The sequence below is a fragment of the Lissotriton vulgaris genome, chromosome 8 (assembly GCF_964263255.1).
Source record: "Lissotriton vulgaris chromosome 8, aLisVul1.2, whole genome shotgun sequence".
NCBI classification, from domain to species: Eukaryota; Metazoa; Chordata; class Amphibia; order Caudata; family Salamandridae; genus Lissotriton; species Lissotriton vulgaris.
In genome coordinates this window covers 630,331,382-630,349,573 of record NC_141696.1, presented here as the reverse complement: position 1 = coordinate 630,349,573, position 18,192 = coordinate 630,331,382, and the positions used below count along the sequence as shown (strand labels likewise).

The following is an 18,192-nucleotide window of genomic DNA, read 5'->3' as shown; positions in this document are numbered from 1 at the left end:
ATATAGTCTGAAAGAACAGGGCCAAAAATGTTGGGTGTTCTAGGGTCATAGGACCATCACATCCTGATATCCCTAGATATACATATTTTTATTTCCCTCCCACTCTTCTAATAAAGGATACTTTAGAGTGGGGGAGGAATCTTATCTTTAAAGATACAACCCCTTACACCATATCTCCATAACTGCGCCCTGGAATATGGTCGAGCCCACACAGACCTTTAGGAGTTAGGGTGAACTTGATGATGAAGCATGCCAGTATTAGAGTGGGTGAGGCCTATGTAAAGAAAAGGACCAATTTCCCTTCCCACCAATAACAGTGGGTGTGCTGTTTGGCGTACCAGTGGCCCCCCATCTCTGACCTTCCAAAGAAGCCGTGCTGGCCCTGGATGGGATACTTGTTTGTTCAATAATGATCTGTACATTTGCCACAGATAACGCTTCCGTCCTTCGTGAATGGCTGTTGTTAAAAATGGGGACTGCACATTCCAAGAAGTTTTTGCAAGCATGCCCTGACCCCCTAATGATACACTTGCTTATCAGATGATGATTAATGTTAGAATGGGGAAGTGTCTGTAGTTGAAGGAATGACATGCATTATATCAATAAACAGGAGATCACAACTTCCCTTTAATGGGACACTTGAGTTAGCTAGGCTACAATATTTAAGACACTGCCTGGCCCATAGGAAAGGGAGGATTCATCAGATTCTGCAGTGCACGATCTAAACATGATTAGTGAGGTGAGATGAAAGCAACATAATGAGTTGGAGGGAATACAGACTGCTCCTTGTAACCATAAAATGTGAACAGAAAATCAGGCAAAGACAGCTTTATAAAAGAGAAATTTGTGATCATAAAATGAGTAAAGGGGAGAAGGGATAGGGAGGAACAAAAGCGGAGAGTTAAGAGTCCTTGTCTTTGGACCAACTTATACAGGCCCCTGTCTTATTACAAGCCTTGGGTAGGGCGGATAGCATTTGGCCCTTTCTCGAGTGTGCAGTGGCGGTTCCTCCACTATGGCAGAGGAGTGTCGTCCCAATGCTTTTAACCCCTTTGCTGCGGCGGCTATTCCGCCGCAGCGCTAAGGGGGCGGGGCGGCCGCGCTGCGGGTCCATGCTGGTGACGGAACTGCTCCGTCACCGGCCGCGGTTGAGCTGTGCTCATGACGGAGCAGTTCCGTCATGGCCCCGCCCGCTCAATAGAACGCCCAGCGCAGGCGCAGAACCCACACTGCGCAAGCGCGTCAGGCGGGCCATGACGGAACCGCTCCATCATCAGCAGAGCGCCACCGTGGCTGATGACGGAGCCGTTCCGTCATCAGCACGGAAAGTGTTAAGCAGTACAAATAAAGGAAACATAAAATGGAAATAACTTTGAGTTATTATCATTTTTGTTTCTGTGCTGCTTCGCAGGGGGCGGGTGGTCGGGCTGCTCTGTTCTAAGAACAGGTCAGGGGAGGAGTGGCTTGCCCACTCTTAAGTGCACATGACTGTTTGGCCAGCTCTCTGGGACCTGCCAAACAGTCATTTGCACTTTCATGTTTTCCACGCAGGCTGCATTACAGCCTGCATAGACAACATGCCCAGGCCCCTATTCCATGGCTGAGCCATGAGGCTTAGACCAATCCAAACTCTGCAGAGTAGCGTTGTGATTGGTCAGGGGAGCCTGGCTGTGCTCCTGTTCCTGGAGTCCAACAGAGGAGAGCTGAGCAGAGACGTGGGACCCTGAGGCAAGGTAAGTGTTTGTTTAAAAAAAATGTTTTCACATTGCGCCCCCGCCACCCACGAGCCGAGACAGCCGCCACTGCTAGTGTTCCCTATGCTGGGTTAATTTCACTTAAAATAATGTATGCACTATCGCAGAAAGGACTCGTAAGGATTTTGCATATTATGCTATATGTGATCTTGTGTTTGAACTGGGTAAGGAAGATTTATGGACCTGTTTATAGAAAATGAAGAAAGTGTGTTTATGACAATGCAAAAATCAGCAGGGAAACGTGTTGAAATGTATGTGTTAAAAGAATGATACAGGCCCAGCCATACTACAGAAGCCGAATAAAAGCAGCACAAATAGTATTAAGATATGGTGAAGGAACGCAGATGCATGTTCTGGTAGAGTAGGGACAGACAGGATGTTAGGCTTTACAGAGCAGTGGACATGTACTGTTATGCTTCAAAACCTGTCACGTCAAGGACACCAAGCTAGTGTATAAATGTATCAAACCACAGGTGTAGATAGGCTGTATTCTATACTCATGTGGTCAGTTATTTTTGTAGAATAGTATTGCCTTTTTAGACAATGATGCTGTGCTCAAACATTCTATCAGTAATTATGCATGTGACGTATTTACCTCTAAAAAGGTATATAAACCACTGTCTGTTGAATTGTGATTTGAAGTTCAGTTACAGATCTGCTAAGCTGACTGACCTTCCAATTGTGCACACACTTAATAAACTCTGTACTTTATTGCTAATTAAAGTTGTGTCTTCTTTTCTTTATCTCGAGAACATGTTCAAGAGAGAACATGTTAGGGTTACTGAAGACTGCAGTGAAATGTATAAAGGACTGTGATAATACAGAGAAATATGGCACAAAGAAGGAAGGTGGGTGCAGGGATGCTAGGATTTGGGGCTCTGGGAGGAAAAATTAACATAAGGAAAAAGAGGAAGGAAAAGAGTTTCCTTTAGTTGGAAGCTCACGGTGCAGAAAATACATGAATGTAGGTCAATGTTTCTTGGTTCTGAATGGATCTTATATCCTTTACTAAGGATTTTACAAAACTGCAGTAAAGTACAATAAAGGAGCACACAAAATGTAACCGCCTTGTCAATTTTTGAACTCTGTTATGGAACGGCATAGATATCCTTCTTAGCACTGTAGTACCAAAGGACTTGTGGGAACTTTGTAAGGTTAGAATCCAGATGGCAAAAACAGGATGAACAAAACAAGACTCTAACACAAATTGTTTAAATAAGGAACTAAAATAATATTTAGGCAACATTCTGGCTTGATTGACAGAGAAAATGCCTGTAGAAATGGTGGATTGTTCTAAAATTATACAGACAAAACAGGGATGAACGTTTTCATTCTTACTATGAAACACTATTACAAATCTCTAAAGAATATAGCTGATTAAAGAACTTAATAAGTTAAGGTTTTCCTGCATTCTTTATAGCTTTTTTTTACAGTTACGTGACCTAGAGAGCAGAACACATTTACAAACAGCTGTGATTTGCTGCAGTGAAAACAACTGGGCAAAAGTTTAGCCTATGCCAAGTATTGTGCAGATTATCAGTAGACCAAGAGAAGAAGGGACAAAGACAGATTGATGGCTAATCAAGAAAGACTGACGATAACACAAACAGTGTTTTTGACAGGGGAAGAGGTGGTTTGGTAAGACCCTATGAAATAGACTAGGAATGTATTTGATCAAGAGCAAAATGACATTTTCCCTCCTCTGCCAATACCCCAGACTGTCCTTGGAAGTTATGCATCCCCTACAATTACTCTTGTGGCCCCTATCCATATACCAGCAATATTAGGGATGTTCATGGGAAGGTGACAGCCTGGTTGGAACCCACATGGAGGTTAGTCAAAGTAACACATTTGTGCAAAGAACTGTGGATGGCCACCTGGTTGTCTTCCTGATGTGCACTTGCAGATCTAGGTCCATGGTAACAAACCATGATGGCTCACATTTACCTTTCTCAGGAACCACAGTAAGAACAGTTGTATTGACCGACATACCAATGGAACAACAATTGACCAAGACAGTAACATACTCTATAGGTCCACCTACAGGCTATCTCTCGTTTTTAGTTAGCAAAACATGTATTTTGGATTTGTTACGTTGAGGTTGCTGTGTAAGTTACAATATATCATTTGTTATATCACTAACGAGGTCTTCATTGAGAACCGTGACCCCAATAATTGCCTGTAATATGTAGACATTTCACTCAAGTTGCATATGATTAAAAAGTTACCACATCAAATATTGGACATAATCCTCTTCTTCACAGTGGGGTTCCGGCAGGGTGAAGTCGGAATGATGTAATGAGTACTCACTAAAAGAATAAGGATCAGAAATGAGGCTTTCTTGCCTAACACATCTCAGTATAGGCTGTTCTGTGAAGCTGTAACAGGTATTATCCCACCATAAAATCCTTCCAAGCTTAAGGGGTGATCTGAAGAATAGCATGAAGCCATTATTAGTGGTTCAGATGGTGGGCAAGGGTACATGGGGCACAGACGCCTGGAGATTTTTCCAAGATCTGTACACCATAAATAACATTGTTCGACCTCTGTCCTGGTGGTCCCTAACCCAGCCACCATCCTTACTTTAATACCCCCAACTGCTACATAGTTTTTTGTCATTGACTTTTGTTCTGTCTTTTTCCTCGTTCCCATGCATCTTGAGAGCCAGTGTCTCTTCTCTTTCCAATTTGACAATGCTACTTATTGTCGGACTCACTCCTCTCACAATGGTACAAGGAGTGTCCTTTGATTTTCTTCCAAATCCTGAGGGACAACCTTGTGAATGTACATTTTCCCAGAGGTTTGATTTTCGTACAATAAGATGATGACCTTCTGCTTGTGCAAGTTCACAAGTCTACTTTTATCTTCCCTCAACTGGCATGGTACATGCTATTTAGCTCTGGTAACACCTATTATATATCTTGTCTCCTCCTTGCACTTTGTACATTTGCACAGACCAAAGGGAGCCCATGATGCAGAGAATGTGTTATTGGGGTGTAGGGTGAGAATACCCCCAGTAGGCTTTGCCTATAATAGTGTCTGCTTTAGAAAAATGGCCATCCTCATAGAACAAGTAGATAATGATATGATCCCAGCAATTTAAAACATTACAGAGGAAATGGTTGCCATATAAACCCTGGCTATGCTGATCAGGATGACTCTTGACTTCCTGCTTGCCAATGAATGCAGAGTATGCAAGGTCATTAATACAGAGTGGTGCACCGATATTTCTGGTAATAGCCCCTTTATTCATGATTTAGTAGGGGATATGCACTGCGTTACTGCTGGTGGTTATGCATTGGCCTTCCCTGGCCTGTGGGAAATGTTTAGTACTTGGTTAGGGGATTGGATATAGATATTAGAGGCAGCTCTTGTAGAGTGCTTCTGTGTTTATAACAATAGTCGCACAGGTGCTGCCCAAGTGCATTTCTGATTGTATCACATTCTGTACTAAGGCCTCCATTCCGATGCCTCAGTGTGTTTCAATACTCCCTAATACACTTGGTGGCTGTGACTTGTATGGTGACATTGACCCAGCAAGTGTAGAGCAAAGGGACAAAATACAGCAGCAAATGAACGTCCACTTTAGGATTTTGAGATGTTATGACCATAAATATGTCAAAGGAGGGACTTAGAAGAGCTGAGTGAGCCACTTAAAACTCGAGCCAGGCTTGAGCCAGATGCCGAGCTCTGGCTCAGCTGGAGGTCTTCTTGAAACCTCAACTCCAAAACACATGATGAGTTTTCTTGTGGCTTCTGCCTGCCACACTTGCTCTACAATCATACTCAAAGTTGGAAAATAAGCATTCAAATTTGATGCAAAAAGTAAAGACAAATAGATACCCATTTGTTTAGGGTTTGTTCAAAATGAAACCAGACAATCCTGGCTCGCCGCCTAACCAAACTGTGTGATTTTAGGCAAATATTCAGTATGACCAATCCCCCTTTTTGGTCATTTGCATTTACCTTTGCGTATGCACATTCAGAATATTAACTGTACACATCTATTGTGTTTGCTTTCATAGACTATAAGGTTGTTCCATCTATAAGACTGTGGGCCACATACATATGGGTTTTTACACGAAGTCAATCCACTACCTCAAGGTCTCCCTGAGAGTGGAAGGCACTCAATTGATTAAAGATGGGAACCCCATAATGATTGTCAAGGTAGTCGTAATACCCGTTTACATGGATATAGTTTGGGTGCGGATTACCATGCATCATTGGTTGGTTGTCAAAGTAGTCGTGAAACCTATTTCCCTTTGTATGGTATTGAAACATATTTCTTTGGGTCGTGGGTATTGGTGGGTAAAAATAGCTGAGTTCGACAGTTTGAATCTTACTTTCTAAGTCACCCTCCCTCCTGCCACTAATGTAGTTTGCCACGCTCCTGTCTTTGAAATTTATAATGATCCAGTCGCCTTCTAAGGCTTTGCTTCTCTGTCCCACCCAGTCTACCCTTCTAACATGAAGTATTTGGCCATTTAGGTGTGAGGGAATTGGTCTGTGTCTGGTTAGCCAATGGCTAACTTTATTTTTTATTTCACTATGATTTTCAGATTTCCCCTCACCTAGTGTTGGTACGCCTATCATGACCACAGTGTAGGGGTGGGATTCAGGGGTCAAGTCAGCGCGCATGTTCTTATTTATAGATCTTGGTCTTTTAGATTGCTCCGGCTGGCTATTGGTAACAATATGTGTCGTGCCCTCTGCCGCCCACTCACTCCCGTCCATCCCGTTTATATTTTCTGCTGCTTCTTCCCTAGTTTTTACTTCGGGGAGGGGCAACACATCCCTACTATCACCTCGCATGATGTGGGACTCCTTGCGGCTTTCAACTAAAGGTGTCGGTGTCTGTATCTGCTTAGATGATTTACTAGTAACTGATGCAGCTACTTGAGTGTTTTTATTGCTTAGCGGGTTCAGTGGTTTATCATTAAGTTTTTGTTGAAGCTGTGGTTTGTGGAATTTAGTAAATTTTGTGAAATTTCGTTATTTTGCTGTTGTGCTACTTCTAGTTTCTCCAATTGCTCCCCTATCATTTTTACCCTTTCAAGGATGGGGAGCATAAGAGACCTCATTAAATGTTGCATTTTTTCCATAAGAGGCTTCACACAGATATGGTTATCACAGACCTGGCTTGCTAGTTCATTAGTGTCTCGCCCTATGGCTCCCTGGATGTCAACTGCCTGGTTTGAGACTGATGGTGTATTAGGTTTTGGAGCCCTATAGATAATCCTCTGTGTATGGCTCGTGCTTCTCCTCTGCCTGTATCTAGGTTTGTGCCTTACGACCTTCAATTTTGCCTTAGATTTTCTAGCAGCCCTCGTGGTTCTACTTGATGGCAAACTGCCTGTGTACGCTTTCACTCTTGGGCACTCATTTCGGGGGCTCCCTTTATCAGATGGTGTAAAATCTCCATTAGGGATGCAAATATCAGTCCCTTCTTCTCCATCCAGCTCATTAATGAGGATGGGCGGTTCTGCGTTTGCTGGCATGCTAGGGGTCATTGACAACCTACTTTCCCTACTGTCAAAGACAGGTGGTGGAGTTTGGTCTAATGGGATTATCTGATTGCTATCTATGTTTGGAAAGGCTACATATGATTGCATGAGGATAGAGTCCAGGGAGTAAACTGTGGTATTGGAAATGTTAGCATTCGTGGTCTTTTGGGTTGACTGGTTGGCTAAGCACATACTTGGGGGTAAGGAAAGGCGCCTCTCTGTGCTCTCAATCGCATTGACTACAACGCCTATGATTTTTTGGAGCATTCTGTCAATTGTGGTGAGACTTGGGAGTGGAGTAGTAACTAGCGCCTTTTTCCTTGAAGTAGATCTAGTCGACATTGGTGTATGTTTAGACTTATTAATAATATATTTCCTTGGCACAGCTGTAAATAAGGTATACAGAGCCCCCTTTAAGTAAAGTTATTATACCGACACGATATAATGGTGTGTGTCAGAAAGAAAAGCTAGATACCGGGAGGGAATATAGTCATAAAGTCACCTTGTTTACAGTTATGGGGAGCAGCTCGAAGGGGGAATGGCCCAGCCCAGCCTCCTCAGGCCTCTGAGGGCCACAGAGGGCCCGCCCTTTGCCTGGGCTTCGTCCGGCCCTCGTCCCGCTCGCGTCCCGCTAGCACGAGTTAGCTACCCGCTAAATATAGGGAGACGAAGGAGGAGGCGTGAAGTGAACCAAATGCGGACGATCAGCGCCACACAGCAAGCTGGTCCTCGCAGTCCCACCTCGGTCCGTGGGTAGGGAAGCAGTAATTAATCACCTCCTCAGGGCTCCCAGCAGCAATTTCCACACTCCCTCGGCAGTCAGGGCTCGAGCGGCTCACGCGGAGCGGGGGCCGCGAGATGTGGTGAAGTGGTCCGAGTGCAATAGGCTCCGCAAAGAGATGCAGGTAATCAGGGCAAGGACAGCAAAAGTCCCTCTATTATGGCCAAAAGAGTCTCTCCCAACAGGTACTGGCTCCGCAAGATCTTATATGCAAGGAGGGGGCGGGAAGAGGACCAGCTGCGGCCGATCAGCGCCGCACAGCAAGCTGGTACTCGCAGTCCCGCCTCAGTCCGTGGGTAGGGAAGCAGTAATTAATCACCTCCTCAGGGCTCCCAGCAGCAATTTCCACACTCCCTCGGCAGTCAGGGCTCGAGTGGCTCCCGCGGAGCGGGGGCCGCGAGATGTGGCGAAGTGGTGAAGTGGTCCGAGTGCAATAGGCTCCGCAAAGAGATGCAGGTAATCAGGGCAAGGACAGCAACAGTCCCTCTATTGTGGCCAAAAGAGTCTCTCCAGTGTTTACTTACAAGCCCACTAACGTTTAACTAGAGGGATCAAACAATGCTTTCGGTTTTGTTAGTACGGTGAAATACTGTTTATAACTTCGTCCGCTTTCTGTTTCGACGTGGCAGATGAGCTCTGCGGAGCATTAACAAAGCCAGCCATTTCCTCCCCCCCCTTTCTGCCAATGCCGGGGTGTTACTCTAAACGTTGTTTCGATGGTGGTTGTGGTAGAGATGCAAAGTTTTTACATATCTTAAGAGCGAGTCTTTCGTTTGTCGAGTGATAATAAAGCGCAGACTGATCGATTTCTTAAGAAGTGACGCATATGTAAATAGCATTAAAAACGACAGGCAACTGTAGATTTTTGATTTGAACCGCTTGGAACGCTGGGAGCGTGGCATATGTGACGCGCGAAAGGAAGGCTATGACACTTTTGGAGAATCTCGCACAGCTCTTATGGCTGCAGGAGACAATAGCTGAAAGCCTGGCGGGGGCTTTCAAAGCCCCCTGATTCCAATAGATCTTCCCAGGCGGGCGGTAGGGCATTGTTTCGAGATTACATAGATTAAATGTGTGGGCACTTTGCATTCAAAAGCTTGATGCTGGGGAAAGTGTACTGATGGACAGCAGTGGAGAGTTGGGAATTTTATGGCAATGGTAGTTTGAGTGTTGCACATTGTAGTCCCTCATGTTCGGCCGCCCGGGGAAGCGGAAATGGAGCTCGCGAGGCTCCTCTCTTGTCAGGCGCAGGCGCAGGCTTGGGCTTCTCTTTTCCTTTTTCTTCCCTCAATGAGGGGTGGGCACCCGTTTAAATACAAAGCCCATGGCGGGGTGGGTACCCGCTAGGGGTATGAGAATGGCACAGAGTCCCTGGCGGGATGGGCACTCTTTTAGCCCCGTCCTTTTCAGACGGGCTCGGCATGACTTACTGGTGGCGTAAAAGGTGCCTTATCTTCTTTATGGGGAAAAACAGATGACCCCATAAAAAAGATTAGAAACCTTTTCACCACCAGTAAGTCAGGGAACCCAATCTGAAAAAGACGGGGCTAAAAGAGAAAGGAGAACGTCACTAGGACTTCTTCTCCAATGGCTGGCCACCCAATGGAGAAGAGGGGCAGAACTTAACCCTCGCTAGTGAAGTTCTCCTAAAAACATAAAATCTCACAAGCTCGACTGCACATGTGTGCAGTACGCCACCCGAGACCTAAAAAGAAGTTAATCAATAACTAATAACCTATGCAGGTGCCACCTATAAACCAGGCCTTAGTGTGTGAAAATAATTCTCAAAATCACTGTCAATATCTATTCAATAAAAGCAACACCTTATAGCTCAGGTAACTAATTGTCCTTTTTCTTTTCTCAAAAACCAGGTACATCAAATACAGGGACGGATCCCCACAGCACCAAGAACACAGGATCAGGTAAGTATTTTGGAGACAGAAGGTATTAAATTAAATGTCAGCGTGTAAGCGCTATTACTGTCCAAATCGGTAATGCAGTTATGCTTTGTCTTTCTTTTTTCGTGTAGGTAGCAGCAGGACATGGTTGCCCAAGACGTGGGATTCCAAGAAGAGACAACCCGAACAGGAAAAAACGCTGCGACGGGCACAGGACGCGGACGGGAGCACAACACCCCGGAAGTGACAGGTTAGTAACCTGGAAGTGCAACACTATCCAAAGCAGGAATGCGAAGCATCAGTGCTCGAGAATGGCTGTGTTTTGACTTGCCTGGCCGGCCCCTGCGCATGCGTGCCCCCGGGCGTCGCCCATCTTTATAATTTGCCGGTGCCGGTCCCGGCAATCGTGACAGTACACCCTCCCCATGGACCCCCCTACTGGCTTGGGTTTATCAGGATGTCGCCTGTGAAACAAACGCAACAACCGAGGGGCGTGTACCTGACTAGCTGGCTCCCAAGTACGTTCTTCAACACTGTAACCTTTCCAGTGTATCAAATACTGGAGCCTGCGTCTCACTCGACGTGAATCAATGATTGCCCCAACCTCATATTCTGATTCATTGTCCACCATCACAGGGGCAGGGACATCAGGGAGGTGCATGCCAGGTTCTACAAGAAACATGAACTACCTGATGTATCTTTAGTGAGGCCCGAAGGTCCAACTTCATAGCAACAGGGTTCACCACCTTACATATTCTGTATGGGCCTATATATCGAGGTTTGAATTTGCAAGACCCTCTCAATGCAAGATTCTTAGTGGACAGCCACACCTCGTCCCCTTGCTTGTATCAAGGCTCTATGCGTCTGTGAAGATCCGTCTTTTCTTCATAGCTTGCCTAGCTCTATATAGGTTTACCTGTGCTGTCTTGTATACATCTTGTATCTCTTTTATAAAGTCTGCAACTGCAGGAGTAGAACAAGAGGAGGAAAGCGGGGATAGCATGGTTTGTGGGTAAAAACCGTAAGTACAATAACGAAAGGGGAGTAAGCAGTGGAAGAATGGTAACTGTTATAGGAAAACTCAGCAATCCATAACATTTCATCCCACTTGGAAAGGGAGTGTAAAACCTGGCACCTAACATACTGTTCAGAACATTGGTTTACTCTCTCGGTTTGGTCGTCTGTCTGAGGATGGTGACTCGAGGATAATCGTATGTCTATCTGCAATAGGGCTCCCAACCCCCTCCAAAATCTAGAGATGAAGTGAGCCCCCCGTCTGACACCAATATGGAGGGGAGGCCATGTAAGAGTACAACATGTTGAACAAACACAGAGGCTAACACTCGGGACGTGGGGAGAGACTTCAATGGGATGAAATTGGCCATCTTGGTTAATAAGTCTACTACAACGACGAGGGTAGTGTTCCCTTGGGCAGTCTTTGGTAAATCCCCAGTAAAGTATAAGGATACTGTATACCAGGGACTAGATGCTTAGGTAAAGGTTGTAACATCCCTGTGCAGGACTTTGGTGAGAGGCTTTCCCCTGGGCACACACATGACATGTCTGAATATAGTGATAATGTTTTGTATCCCTCCCTATGCTATGCCACTAAAAGAGTCTCTTTAGTAAATCCAGTGTCTTCTTGTACCCTGGGTGTCCATTGAGAGGATGAGCGTGGCTCTACTGTAACCTCAACTCGTGGGTGGGGAGTACTCTTGGAAGTAGAACAGGTCTGTCTCTTTAGTGACTTCTTGGTTACCGACTGCCTCTTTCATAGCTGCGGATGCTTGTTCTTCCTTAACAGTTCTTAAGAAGTCATCTTCTGAATACAGAGCACCGATTATTCTCTCTCTGGCTATTATGGGAGGAGGCTCACCTTGTGGTTCTATGTTTTCATAACCTAAGCAGGATAAAGCATCTGCTTTCCCATTCTTTTTCCCCGCTTGAAATTGTATTACGAAATCATAATCACAAAAAAATTGAGTCCAATGCAGTTGTCTCATGGATAGAGCCCTTGCAGATTTCAGAAATTACAGATTGCGATGAACTGTTAGAACAGTTATCCTATGATTGGCACCTAGCAGGTATTGCCTCCACACCTCGAATACTCATTTAATGACTAATAATTCCTTATCTACTATAGTATAATTCAGCTCAACCGGAGTTTCCGTGAGTAGTATGCTATGGGATGCAAGCGTCCTGTACTGGGATCTATCTGACAAAGAACCCCTCTCATGGCCACATGAGAGGCATAAGCCTCAACGACAAAGGGTCGGGAAGGATCTGGATGTCTTAGTACAGGCGCCTGAGTAAAAGCTTCCTTTAGTGTGATACATTCTCTGCCTCAGCAGTCCATTGAAACTTAACACCCTTTTTCAAAAGCTTGGTTATGGGTGAAGCATAATAGGAAAAACTGCCAATAAAGCGTCCGTAAAGTTGGCAAAACCAAGAAAACTCTGGATCTCTTTAACTGTTTGTGGTGCTTGCCAACGAGTAATGGCTTCAACTTTCTGTGGGTCCATGCTGATCCCCTGTGGTGTCACCACGAATCCAAGAAAGCTTCCCTCCAGAGTATGGATACAGCACTTTTCTAACTTGCAATATAAATGGTTGCCCCGCAAACATTCAAGGACCCTTCTAACATGAATTTCGTGTTCTTGCCCGGATGGAGAATAAATCAAGGGGTCATCAATGTAAGCAATGACAAACAGGTCTAACATGTCCTTTAAGTTCTGATTGATGAAAAACTGAAAAGCCGAAGGGGCATTACACAGTCCGAATGGCATCACTTAGGCCTAGATGTAGGTAATAGCAAATTACCGAATGGTAAATACAGAATTTTACCGATTCGGTATTTACTATTCGGTAATTGCTATGTAGGTAAAAAATTCGGTAAAAATACCAAATCGGTAAGATTCGGTAATTACCGATTCGGTACCGAATCCGTATTTGCCATTGATTCCTATGGGCCTTGAAGCCCATAGGATTCAATAGCAAATACCGATTCGGTAATTACCGAATCGGTAAAATTACCGATTTTACAAGGGGAACGGGGTGTCACTTTGACACCCTGTTGCACCCCTGTTACTGGCTTGTGTGCCATGTGACACACATGTGTGCCACATGGCACAGGTGTACATGCACAGATGTACATGTACACTGGAATTCGTTATTTACCATGTAATAGTATTACATGGTAAATAACGAATCGGTAATGGCCTGTGGCACTGTTTCCAGTGCCACCTACATCTGTATTTACCGATTCGGTAAATTTACCGATTCGGTATTTTACAGAATCGGTAACTTCACCGAATCGGTAAATATACCGATTCTGTATGTTTTAAGGCCCCTACATCTCCATTAGCAAATACCGGTCGGTAACGGCTGAAATCGGCCGTTACCGACCGGTATTTGCCGACCTACATCTGGCCCTTAATATTCGTACAGACCAAGTTTAGTGCAAAAAGCTGTCTTACACTCATCCCCCTGCTTAATTCTCACAAGATGGTAGGCTTCTCTTAAATCTAGCTTGGTGAATACTTTGGCTTCTTTTATTTGATCAAGGAGGGAGGTAGGGGATACCTGTTCTTTTTTTAATTTTTTTTTTTCCATTTCAATAATTTAATACATACAAATCATAAAAATGAGTATGGTAAAAAAAGGGGGGATTAGGAATGCAAAAGAAAAATAACAGAAAGAAGGGCACAGTTTCCACTTGCAATATGATGCATGTATAATAAAAACAAGATCCACATAATCAGTTCATCCGAACATGGGTTGACTGATGCACCTCCAATTTGATGAATCACTACCAGCAACCAGAGCCAGCAAGACTGCACAACCTAATTTGTGTATCTCTCGTGGGACAGCAAAGTCAAAGGCTTAACAGTCTAGCTGCCCCGAGCAGGTATTTTGTTAACATGTAACTCACATTTCCTGATACCGTAGCTAAGTTTATTGTGTCATCGGATCACCTGCTGCCATTATGGTGTTGAAGTTTGTACAGTGGCTTTAGTCGCGGTGTATGTGGCATAGAGTCCCCAAAAATACTTCCGTCGATTCCTAGGGAGAAGGAGCTCACTGTATGCTTCTGTTTGAATGTTGCAATATAGCATGTCACTAGTCCATTGTGTCAGCGTGGGAAGGGGGTTCCTGGACCAGTGCATCACCAAGACACTTTTGGCGACTAGGAGAGCCATGTCCACTAGACGCCTAATGAGTTTCTGTATCTTCTTGGAGTAACCTGGTAATGCTAGTAGTGGTTCTGGGCTAATAACTACCTGCGTTATTGGCTGGATTTCGGTGAAGATTTGTGTCCAGTAGTTCACAATCTGTGGGCAGAGCCATGCTAGGTGCATGAAGTCAGCCTCTAGAGTCCTGCATCAGTCGCAGCTAGGCATTTCACGCAGTCCATATTTGGTGACTGTTTTGGTGTGTAATAATTGCGGTTCAAGAACTGGATGGGCCTATGTCGCCCATTAAGCGAAATACGCTTAGTAGCCTCGCAACAGTATTTCCACATGTCGTCAGTGATGTCCTGTTCTAAGTCCATCTGCCAGTCGAGTCGGGCTTTAATATGGTGATCTATATATAGTTCTTGTGTCTGGTAATAAATCCTGGCTACTATACGTTTAGGAGTGGTTACCTGAATCATTGCAGTGAAAGAACGCACCTCCGGGGTTCCAGCAGTTCATCGCCCAGCATTCGCCTCAGCGCACTCCGGTATCTGAAGTAATGGAAGGTATTTAGAAGCGTGGGCCTCGGTTCAGTCTTCAGTAAGTCTGTCCCCTCCTTATCCCTGCCATCACTGAAAAATATCCTATTGTGTTCAACCCCAATGTGTGCAGAGCCATTACCATTTCTGGTAAGGTAACGTCGGTAGCCATTCCCACCAGGCTATGGGTGTATGAGGTGAGTATAATAAGGTTGCAGACTGTCTGTTAATAAGGTTGTGCCATGCATGAACTGTAGCGTTTATTGAATCCAGGATAGTAGTAGTTCTGCTAGGCGGGTGGTGCAGAGCTGTCGCTAAATGCGCTGGAGCCTGTGCTATGCACTCTATGTGCAGGTGCGGAGGGGAAGGCTGCCGGTGTAGCCAATAATAGGCATGTGAGGCTTGGGCCACCCAATAATATAGATCAAGATCCGGTGCTCCCAACCCACCCATCGAATACGGCAGGACCAGTAGTTTCCAGGAGGCGTGGGGTTGCTTTTTGGCTCATGACAATTTAATTAACAATGAACAGGTATGTTTGAAGAATTGGGCTGGTAGGACCATAGGTATGTTAATAAATAGAAAGAGAAAGCAGGGGAGAACCACCATTTTCATTAATGAGATTCTGCCGAATAGGTAAAGGTGGAGGCGAATCCAACGCGCGATGTCATCCTCTAACTTAGCTACTGCGCGGCCAAAGTTCTCTCGGAACACAAGTCCTGGGTTAGTGTATATCTGTATCCCCAAGTACTGCATCGGGTCATCAGTCCACTGCAGCAGGAAATCCAATTCCTCTGGGGTAGTTCCTGGAGTGAGAGCGAATATCATTGATTTTGACCAGTTTATTGTAATGCCCGATAGTTCGCCAAAGCGCACTATTTCAGACAGCATAGGAGAAAGGTTGCTGGCCGGGCCTCTAATATACAGAAGAGTGAATTCAGAGTACGTAGAGACAATAAGATTGTAATTCGGGAATCGTATCCCCCTATGGCTATGGTACTCTCGCAGAGCACACGTCAATGGTTCAGCCACTAAGGCATATAATAATGGCGACAGGGAGCAACCCTGTCTGGTACCTCTGGATATTTCCAGTGGGGTCGTGACAGCGTTGCCCACCTTTACTCTAGCAGCTGGGTGATTGTAGAGTTTGTTAATTAAGTTTAAATAAACGCTCCCCAGCCCCATTCGCTCTAGGGTCACCATCATGAATCTTTATTCTACCGAATCATATGCTTTTTCAGCATCTAAAAATATCGCTCCAACTTTTTTATCCGAAGCAGTGTGCTGTATGGTGCCAAATACTGTGCGGAAGTTGTATGTAAGAGTGGGTTCTGGAATAAAGCCCGATTGTTCTATTCCCACCAAGGTGGGCATTAATGGGGCTAGTCTATTTGCTAGAACCTTTGCAAATATCTTGGTGTCAACATTCAGTAGGAAGAGCGGACGATAGGGTGAGCTGTAATTTGGAGGTTTGCCAGGTTTCAATATGACTACTAGGAGCACTTCTCTCATTGTGGGGGGCATCATGCCCTCCTCTGCCATTGCTTCAAACAAAGACAGCAAAGGCTGCACCAGGAAGTCCTGAAATGCTTCATAGAACCTCACCGTATGGCCGGCCTGCCCTGGCACACTGCCTGCTCGCATCGCAGAGATAGCTGCTTTATTTTCCCACGTCTCAAGGAGGCACATCAGATATTCTCTAAAACCATCTAATAGCCATGGCAGTTTGATGTATTCCAAGTATTCGAGGATGTCAGATTGTGCGACATTAGATCTGGATTGAAAGAGAGTCGGATAATATTCTCTGAAGCAATCAGTCACTGCTTCAGGGTCAGTTAGCACTGTCCCGTCATCTGTGGACAAATTTATGGGATGTGAAGCGGCTCTATGTCCCTTTAGAAGATTAGTTAGGGTGGCACCTGGACGTTCTCCCTCTCCATATGCTCTGGCTGTCGCACATTTGCCCATGAATTTCACTTCCCAATCTGCCTCTGGGTGGTATTCTTCCAGTGTAACTTTGAGTGTGTCACGCAGCGTAGGATAAGCTGTGGTCTGTGTCGCTCTCTCTAGATCTGCTCGTGTTTGCTCCAAGTGCTTCAGACGGTCTCTAATTGATTTGAGCACGCCAGAGTGTTTAGATATCGCCTCGCCCCGTACACAAACCTTGAACGTTTCCCAGACCATGGTGAAGTGAGGGACAGATCCTATATTAGTCTCAAAGAAGGTTTCCATAGCCTCCTGTATCTCCGCTCTAAATAGCTCATCTAATAATGCATAGGGGGGGAACTGCCATGTATATGGGGTTGCCTTTTAAGTGGGGCAATCAACACTAGGAGCACCGTAGAATGATCAGAGTAGGTTCGGGGGAACACCTCACAGTCCTGAAAAGAGTGTTGTAGTGTCAATGAGAGAAACTAGTAATCTATTCTGGTGTGCAGGTTATGGGGTGCAGAGTAGTGCGTGAAGCCCCTAGGTAGGGATGATCAATAACGCCAGCTATCAAACATGTTTAACTCTGTGAGCGTGTCTCATATAACTTCTGCTGCTTGCGCGCGGCGTCTTAGCGGACCTCCAGAGTGGTCAAGGTCAGAGCTTAGTGTGCAATTAAACTCCCCCAGATCTGTGGTGCATCAGGCAGCAGTCTAGCAATCCTTAGGAGTTCAGAGTATAATTGTGGGCAATAAAAGTTAGGGCCGTATACATTTATCAGTAGATAATCTATGCTCAGTCCTCTACATCTAGATATTTCGGCCATTTACATCTGTATGTAATTCCTCAAGGGTGAGTTTGGATGTAGGGTTCATCCACGTTGGTACCCCTCGGGCATGCGAGGTGAATCCCGCCGCATGGAACGTGCCTCTTATGCTACTTCTGAGTCATGGGAGATCCGACATCGGGATGTGCGCCTCTTGGAGGAGTGCCACATACACATTGTGCCTTTTGAGATAAGACATACCCTTTCTGGTTTTACGTTGATCATTAAGACCTCTGACGTTCGACATCAGGAGCCGCAGGTCAGTACTCATTATCTATAGCGACGTCATAGTGGCATGCGAGTATTGGCAGTTAGTTTTGCGGCCCTGATATCGCTTGGAGCATGTCAGGCACGCAGAGTACCCTGTTTGACTCGTGGGATGGGGTATCATGGTCAGTGTACGCAATTGCATGTGGAGTTCGATGTGGAGTGTAACGAAGAGAAATAGGAGCAAAAACCAAAGCAAAAACAATCAAAAACATACTGTACCACACCATGCCTCCCCAACTGTGCATCGTTAAGTTTCTCCATCCCCCTCCTCCAAATAAAAAAAGAACCCACTGATTATCTATAGAGTGTGTAACACGCAGGGGCGGATGTTACCAAAGCGCCATAGAGACGCCATCAGCAGATCCACATATATAGAATTAAATAATAGCATACCAAATAACCACCTATAAATGTGATTGTGCATAACTGCAACGTATAATAACAGAAGAGGAAAGGATAGGTTGGAGAAATCACCTATCTCCTTGTTCCAAAATATAGCCACAGGGTGTGCACTAC

The 18,192-nt window shown here is 45.1% G+C and overlaps 1 protein-coding gene and 1 long non-coding RNA gene across 2 annotated transcripts in view; one reads left to right on the top strand and one right to left on the bottom strand.

Annotated features, from left to right (window-relative positions):
* LOC147697825 (organic solute transporter subunit alpha-like) overlaps positions 1-18,192 on the bottom strand; it is an 876,545-nt gene that overhangs the window by 10,798 nt on the left and 847,555 nt on the right. The window lies entirely within an intron of this gene.
* Positions 2,256-18,192, top strand: part of LOC147697827 (uncharacterized) — a 30,665-nt gene continuing 14,728 nt past the window's right edge. Inside the window, exons 1-3 of the long non-coding RNA XR_015299165.1 lie at positions 2,256-2,602; positions 9,911-9,961; positions 10,069-10,187. This is a non-coding gene — a long non-coding RNA (uncharacterized LOC147697827). The remainder of the gene's footprint in view (positions 2,603-9,910; positions 9,962-10,068; positions 10,188-18,192) is intronic.